Here is a 7,164-nt window from a genome sequence, read left to right as displayed (position 1 = left end):
GATTCCAGGCAGCTCACACACTGAGTGCTTGTGACTTCATCTTGAGTCGTGAACGCAGCCCTCAAAAGCAAGGTGTGACCCAGACCAGAGCTACACGCTTTGAGGCTTGTTTGGCATCGATGGCTGGGCCTGGCTCCCCTTTCTGGCGCTGTGATTGCCTCCAAATGATTACAGGCGCTCCTCCAGCAGTCTGCGCCCCGGGGAAGAGGATTCCCCAGCAAGTCAACAGACAATTATCCAAGTTGAAAAACTGACTTTGACTCATGGGGTTTTCACCTGAGGGATGCCAGTTATTTCCCTCCACTTGGGTCTGCGTGGTTGCTGGGAAACTGAAGAGGAGAGAAAGGGTGAACGGTAGTCTTGGTTGCTGGTCAGCTGATGCGGAAACAGAAGCTAAATCAGCGCCTGCTGAAGCTCCACCCCGTCTCTCTGATGCCAAACACAGTGGAAAGACACTGTTTCACCTTCTCTGTGAAGATGGTCTCTCCTGTCTGTGACCTCCTATTTGCTGACAGACAACAGCCAGGCTTTGCACTGAACATGAGGGAGACAGCCCACAGCTCAGAGTACACGTGTGGTGTCTAGAGAGCACATGGCTAGCCGTGGCTCCAGACACACGCAGGCTCACTCAGTCGTGTCCAACTCTTTGCGACCCCACGGACTGTAGCCCACCAGGGTTCTCTGTCCATGGGATTTTCCAGGCAAGAATATTGGAGTGGGTTGCCATTTCCTCCTCCAGGGGATCTTTCCCACCCAGAAATTGAACCTGTATCTCCTCCATCGGCAGGCAGATTCTTTACCACTAGAGCCATCTGGGAAGTCCCCACGTGCCTCTGAACAAGCTCTCAATCCCCCTTTCCTCCCCTTGGGACACATCCCACAGACTTGGTCCCCATGTGCACAAACACACGGGTGAATGAACAATCCTTGAGGGGCTACACAAATGTCAGCTTGCTCTCATGCCTGAGCTCTCTGGCACGACCTCCTGCAGCACTGAGGGTGTTCTCAGCATTTGCTGAATAAGTAGTAGGTCTCCAGGCCTCTGAGCAAAGTTGGATTTCCTGCTCTTATTCTTTTATCTTGGAAAGATAAACTCTTCCATGTGCATCTCCCACTCCGGACCTCACACTTCTCCCCAACAGGGCTTGTCGGGGACCATGTCTGTCTTATGGTCTGTCATCTGGACTGCTTCTGAAGCATCCCGCCTAGAAGTCATTCAGTAAACACTATAATCACAGAAAATATTCTTACTTCCTGTTCATGGAGGCTGCTGTCATTCAGTTGCTAAGTAGTCTTCAAACTGTAACACGCCAGGCTTCACAGTCCTTCTCTATCTCCCTGAGTCTGCTCAAACTCACGTCCATTGAGTCAATGATGCCATCCAACCATCTCATCCTCTGTCTCCCTTTTCTCTTCTGGCCCTCAGTCTTTCCCAGCATCAGGGTCTTTTCCAGTGAGTCAGTTCTTTGCATCAGGTGGCCAAAGTTTTGGAGCTTCAGCTTCAGCATCAGCCCTTCCAATGAATATTCAGGGTTGATTTCCTTTAGGATTGACTGGTTTGATCACCTTGCTGTCCAAGGGACTCTCAGCACCAAGAAGACCAAGAGTCTTCTCCAGCACCACAATTTGAAAGCATCAGTTCTTCAGTGCTCAGCCTTCTTTATGGCCCAACACACATCTGTACATAACTACCAGAAAAAACATAGCTTTGACTATACAGACCTTTGTGCCTCCTCCAAAGTCCATTTGTGTAAGGAAGACTGGTTCCAAATAGGAATAGGAGTATCTCAAGGCTGTATATTGTCACCCTGCTTATTTAACTTATATGCAGAGTACATCATGAGAAACGCTGGGCTGGAAGAAACACAAGCTGGAATCAAGATTGCTGGGAGAAATATCAATAACCTCACATATGCAGATGACACCACCCTTATGGCAGAAAGTGAAGAGGAACTCAAAAGTTTCTTGATGAAAGTGAAAGAAGAGAGTGGAAAAGCTGGCTTAAAGCTCAACATTCAGAAAATGAAGATCATGGCATCCAGTCCCATCACTTCATGGGAGATAGATGGGGAAACAGTGGAAACAGTGTCAGACTTTATTTTTGGGGGCTCCAAAATCACTGCAGATGGTGACTGCAGCCATGAAATTAAAAGACACTTACTCCTTGGAAGAAAAGTTATGACCAACCTAGACAGCATAGTCAAAAGCAGAGACATTACTTTGCCAACAAAGGTCCATCTAGTCAAGGCTATGGTTTTTCCAGTGGTCATGTGTGGATGTGAGAGTTGGACTGTGAAGAAAGCTGAGCGCTGAAGAATTAATGCTTTTGAACTATGGTGTTGGAAAAGACTCTTGAGAGTCCCTTGGACTGCAAGGAGATCCAACCAGTCCATTCTGAAGGCGATCAACCCTGGGATTTCTTTGGAAGGAGTGATGCTAAAGCTGAAGCTCCAGTACTTTGGACACCTCATGCGAAGAGCTGACTCATTGGAAAAGACCCTGATGCTGGGAGGGATTGGGGGCAGGAGGAGAAGGGGATGACAGAGGATGAGATGGCTGGATGGCATCACTGACTCGATGGACGTGAATCTGAGTGAACTCTGGGAGTTGGTGATGGACAGGGAGGCCTGGCATGCTGTGATTCATGGGGTCGCAAAGAGTCGGACACGACTGAGCAACTGAACTGAACTGACCTGAACTTCCCTCCTCTCATGAAGCAAAAACGGGAGTGTGGATGTTCCTCCTCTTGCCTCAAGTACCACTGAATCTGCTCCTCTGCTGGGGATGCTGCGGGCTGCCCAGGCAAGTGCTCAGCTTGGCCGTGTTAACCTACCTTATGGCTTTGCTGGGGAAGAACAATGATGCCAAAGCCTGGGACATGTGCAGAGTGCCACCAAACAGCTCAAGTGCTCAAGCCCCAGACAGACTTTCTGAAAACCTTCTTTGTGTAAGTTCACAGGTCCCGGCTACGAACCCTGAAGCGAGAACCCCAGCCATGCTGCTTGGCGTTCAATCACAGCCACATCTCAGAGGCCCGGCTCGGGTTCCAGACAGCGATGCTGGCCTCTGATGGGAGGCAGGCGAGCTGTGGGTTTCACGTTTCTCAGCTGTGTTATCTAAGGACCGGCTGCTCAGGGTTTGATCAGGGCTGGCTTGGGAGAGAGGCAGACGCCGCCTTTTCCCCAGAACAGACTGCTCTTTGAGCTCTGCCGCCGCCCAGACTGGGGATGGAAGAAAGAAAACACAAATCCCCACTGTATGTGGCTCTCCGGAATTTAGCTTGGCCCTGGAGAGGGAGAGCTAAGAGCAACACCGCTCCCCTCTCCGCGCCCTCTGCAGGCAGCAAACTCCGTTAGCTGAGACTTGTTGGGACTGGGAAGGGTTAGGGTGGGGTGGAGAACCACGTCTGACCCTCAGTAGTTGCAGAGGCTCCCATCTCCTTCCAGAGACTGATTTAAAGTCCATTTTCAAGGACTGACTGACACAGAACATTGTCCTCTGGCCAAGCTCTGGAGAAAGGAGACCAGCCCAGTTTAGGAACCTGGAACAAGACAGCGAGACAAGTCTGGGGGTGTGGTTTGGGTTCTGTTTTCCTGGCCTCTCATGTTCTCCCCACATTCATCCCTCAGATGAAGGTGATGGAGGGCCGTCAGGGAGGGTGTTCAGTGTAAGGACCCGTCTTTGGAGAAAGTGACAGCCTTTAGAGCTGATGAAAAACTCTTCTGCCTTGACAAAGATTCTGTTCTTTATCCAGGCATCTTACTCTCCAGGGCTTCCCTTGTGGCTCTGTGGTAAAGAATCTGCCTGCCAAGGCAGGAGACACAGGTTCAATCTCTGGGTTGGAAAGATCCCCTGGAGAAGGAAATGGCAACCTGCTTCAGTATTCTTGCCTGGGAAATCCCATGGACAGAGGAGCCTGGCAGGCTACAGCCCATGGAGTTGCAAAGGGTTGGATACAACTGATCGACTGAGCACACCAGCAGGGAATATATAAGGAAAGAAGAGTTTTATAAGGTTATTTCTAGGGGGATAGAGTTCGTTGTTTTGACATGAAGCAAGAGAGAGAACAGAGCTCTTTGCCCAAGGGAGTAGAGCTATTTTCTGCAGAAGCTTATCAGGTGCTAGCTGGGGCTGGGGAGTGACAGGAGAGGCAGGGCTGTGGTGAGGAATCGCTCGAAATAAAAGAACCCTGAACAGACCAGTTCAACCTTGACTTACCACTGAGCTTGGTGCCCAAGGAAATCTTTTAACAGTCTGTAAGACAGCGCTATTACAGCACCCAGGTTCTGGATCCCTCTAATATTAAGTTTTTATTGGAGTATAGTTGATTAACAATGTTGTGTTAGATTCTGCTGTACTGTAAAGCTATACGTATACATATATCCACTCTTAAAAAAATTTTTTTTCCGATATAGGTCATTTAATATTTAATTATCACTTTACACATGTCAAGATGAGGTGGTCAGTTAAGAGACTCTGGAGCAGTCAACATGGCAGTATCAAAATTGTGCTCATTTAAAATTAGCATGAACATTGCTAGATACTAAGGTGCTCAGTGGATATGAGACAACTGGGAGCTGAAAGGAGAGGAAAATGTCACAAAGCCAATGCAAGGCTCAACATTGTGGTCTAATTTGGAGTTACTGGGATGCAAAAACTGCAGGCTAACCATGTCCAAATGGAGTGGCTGATTGAGGGGAGACCAGGAAAAATGCACACAGGATCACTCTGCTCTTTCTTACAATCACATGTGAATCCAGAATTATCTAAAATGTTTAGAGAGATAATTCAAAATATTTTTAAAAGTGGATAGATAGGTAAGTAGGTAGGTAGGTAGACAGAGGTAAGCTGAGAGTATCAAGCATATTATTTTATAATAAATATTTGTCCAAAATAAAACTATACTTATTTCAGACAAATACTTAGCTTGTCAACTTGAAATGCCTCTGTAACTCAAATTCCAGTGTTAATTGGCTCTGTTTCTCAACCTTATATTCTTCACCACTGACTGGTCAGTTTCTGTGTCAATATAACACACAGTTAATTTTTTTAAAAAATGAGTGGCTGCTTTAATAAAGAGGCCACGCAGCCCAGGAAGCAAAGACATGCCAAGATGTGCAAACAGAGGCACTGACAGCCGCCCTTGAGGTCACTTGCCCAGAGGGCTGTAAGGGACCATCTTACTCCACACAGCACACACCACTTCAGACATGAGTTTTATCGTCTGGTAGCTCCAAAACAAAGGGGCGTCAAGTCCTAAATGAGGGATTGTCTCTAGACTATGACGTGGGTAAACCGCATAGTTACCTTGGGAGGTGAGTAATTCTCCAGGTGAGTAATTCTCCAGCAGTCCAGGCAGGGTTCACACCAGTCTTTTATAGGGCTAACTAGGCCACCAGCCAGTGCAGGAGGGGGAGACTCCACAGCTCAGAACCATGAAACCATGTTTTCATAGAGAGACTTAAAAAAAAAAAAATCTCTTAGAGGAAAACATAGGCAGAACACTCGATGACATAAATCAAAGCAAGATCCTCTATGACCCACCTCCTAGAGTAACGGAAATAAAAACAAAAGTAAACAAGCGGGACCTAATTAAACTTAAAAGCTTTTTCACAGTAAACGAAACTATAAGCAAGGTGAAAAGACAACCCTTAGAATGGGAGAAAATAATAACAAATGAAACAACCGACAAAGGATTAATTTCCAAAATATGCAAGCAGCTCAGACTACTCAACACCAGAAAAACAAACAACCCAACCAAAAAGTGGAGAAAAGGCCTAAATAGACATTTCTACAAAGAAGACATATAGATGGCTAACAAACACATGGAAAGATGCTCAACATTGCTCATTATTAGAGAAATGCAAATCAAAACTACAATGAGATATCACCTCACACCAGTCAGAATGGCCCTCATCAAAAAGTCTACAAACAATAAATGCTGGAGAGGGTGTGGAGAAAAGGGAATGCTCTTGCACTGTTGGTGGGAATGTAAATTCATAAAACCACGCTGGAAGATGGTATAGAGATTCCTCAAAAAACTAGGAATAAAACCATCATATGACCTAGCAATCCCACTCCTAGGCATATACCCTGAGGAAACCAAAATTGAGAAAGACACATGTATCCCATTGTTCACTGCAGCACTATTTACAATAGCTAGAACATGGAAGCAACCTAGATGCCCACTGACAGATGAATGGATAAAGACACTGTGGTACATATACACAATGGAATATTCCTCATCCATAGAAAGAAACGCATTTGAGTCAGTTCTAATGAGGTGGATGAACCTACAACCTATTGTACAGAGTGAAGTAAGTCAGAAAGAGAAAGATAAATATCATGTTCTAATGTATATATATGGAATCTAGAAAAATGGTACTGAAGGACTTATTTACAGGGCAGCAATGGAGAAACAGACATAGAGATTTATGGACTTAGGTGAGATGTATGGAAACTTATATTACCATATGTAAAACAGCCAACGGGAATTTGCTGTATGGCTCAGGAAACTCAAACAGGGGCTCTGTATCAACCTAGAGGGGTGGGGTGGGGAGGAAGACAGGCTGCTGCTCCAATGCATGAAAGTGAAAAGTGAAAGGGAAGTTGCTCAGTCGTGTCTGACTCTTCGCGACCCCACAGACTGCAGCCGACCAGGCTCCTCTGTCCATGGGATTTTCCAGGCAGGAGTACTGGAGTGGGGTGCCATCACCTTCTCCGAGGAAGACAGGAGGGAGGTTCAAAAGGGAGGGGATATATGTGTACCTATGGCTGATACATGTTGAGGTTTGACAGAAAACAACAAAATCTATATAAATAATTTTTTTTAAAAAGAGGTTAAAAACCCCCACCAGTTTCCCAAACACTTTCTTTGCTGTGTCTCTCCCTTTGCTTGGCAGCCAAGCCCTCCCTGTAGCTCCATCTCCTCACCTGCCTTCCGTTCTGCTTGTCTGCCTAGTCTGATCCTCTGGGGGCTCTGCACCCTTATCCTTGGGAAGCTGGACATGGGTGAGGGTGGGGCGGCATGAAGGGGAGAGGGAAGCTGACTGACTTGCTGTCATCTGAGGCATTTTCCTATTGGCTGTCGACTCAGCTCAACAGCCTTCACCAAGACCTACTTCTGGGCACTTGCCTGGTGGTCCAATGACTAAGATTTCTCCT

The sequence above is a fragment of the Ovis aries genome, chromosome 3, assembly GCF_016772045.2.
Source record: "Ovis aries strain OAR_USU_Benz2616 breed Rambouillet chromosome 3, ARS-UI_Ramb_v3.0, whole genome shotgun sequence".
Taxonomy (NCBI): domain Eukaryota; kingdom Metazoa; phylum Chordata; class Mammalia; order Artiodactyla; family Bovidae; genus Ovis; species Ovis aries.
Note: the sequence above shows the minus strand (reverse complement) of the source record.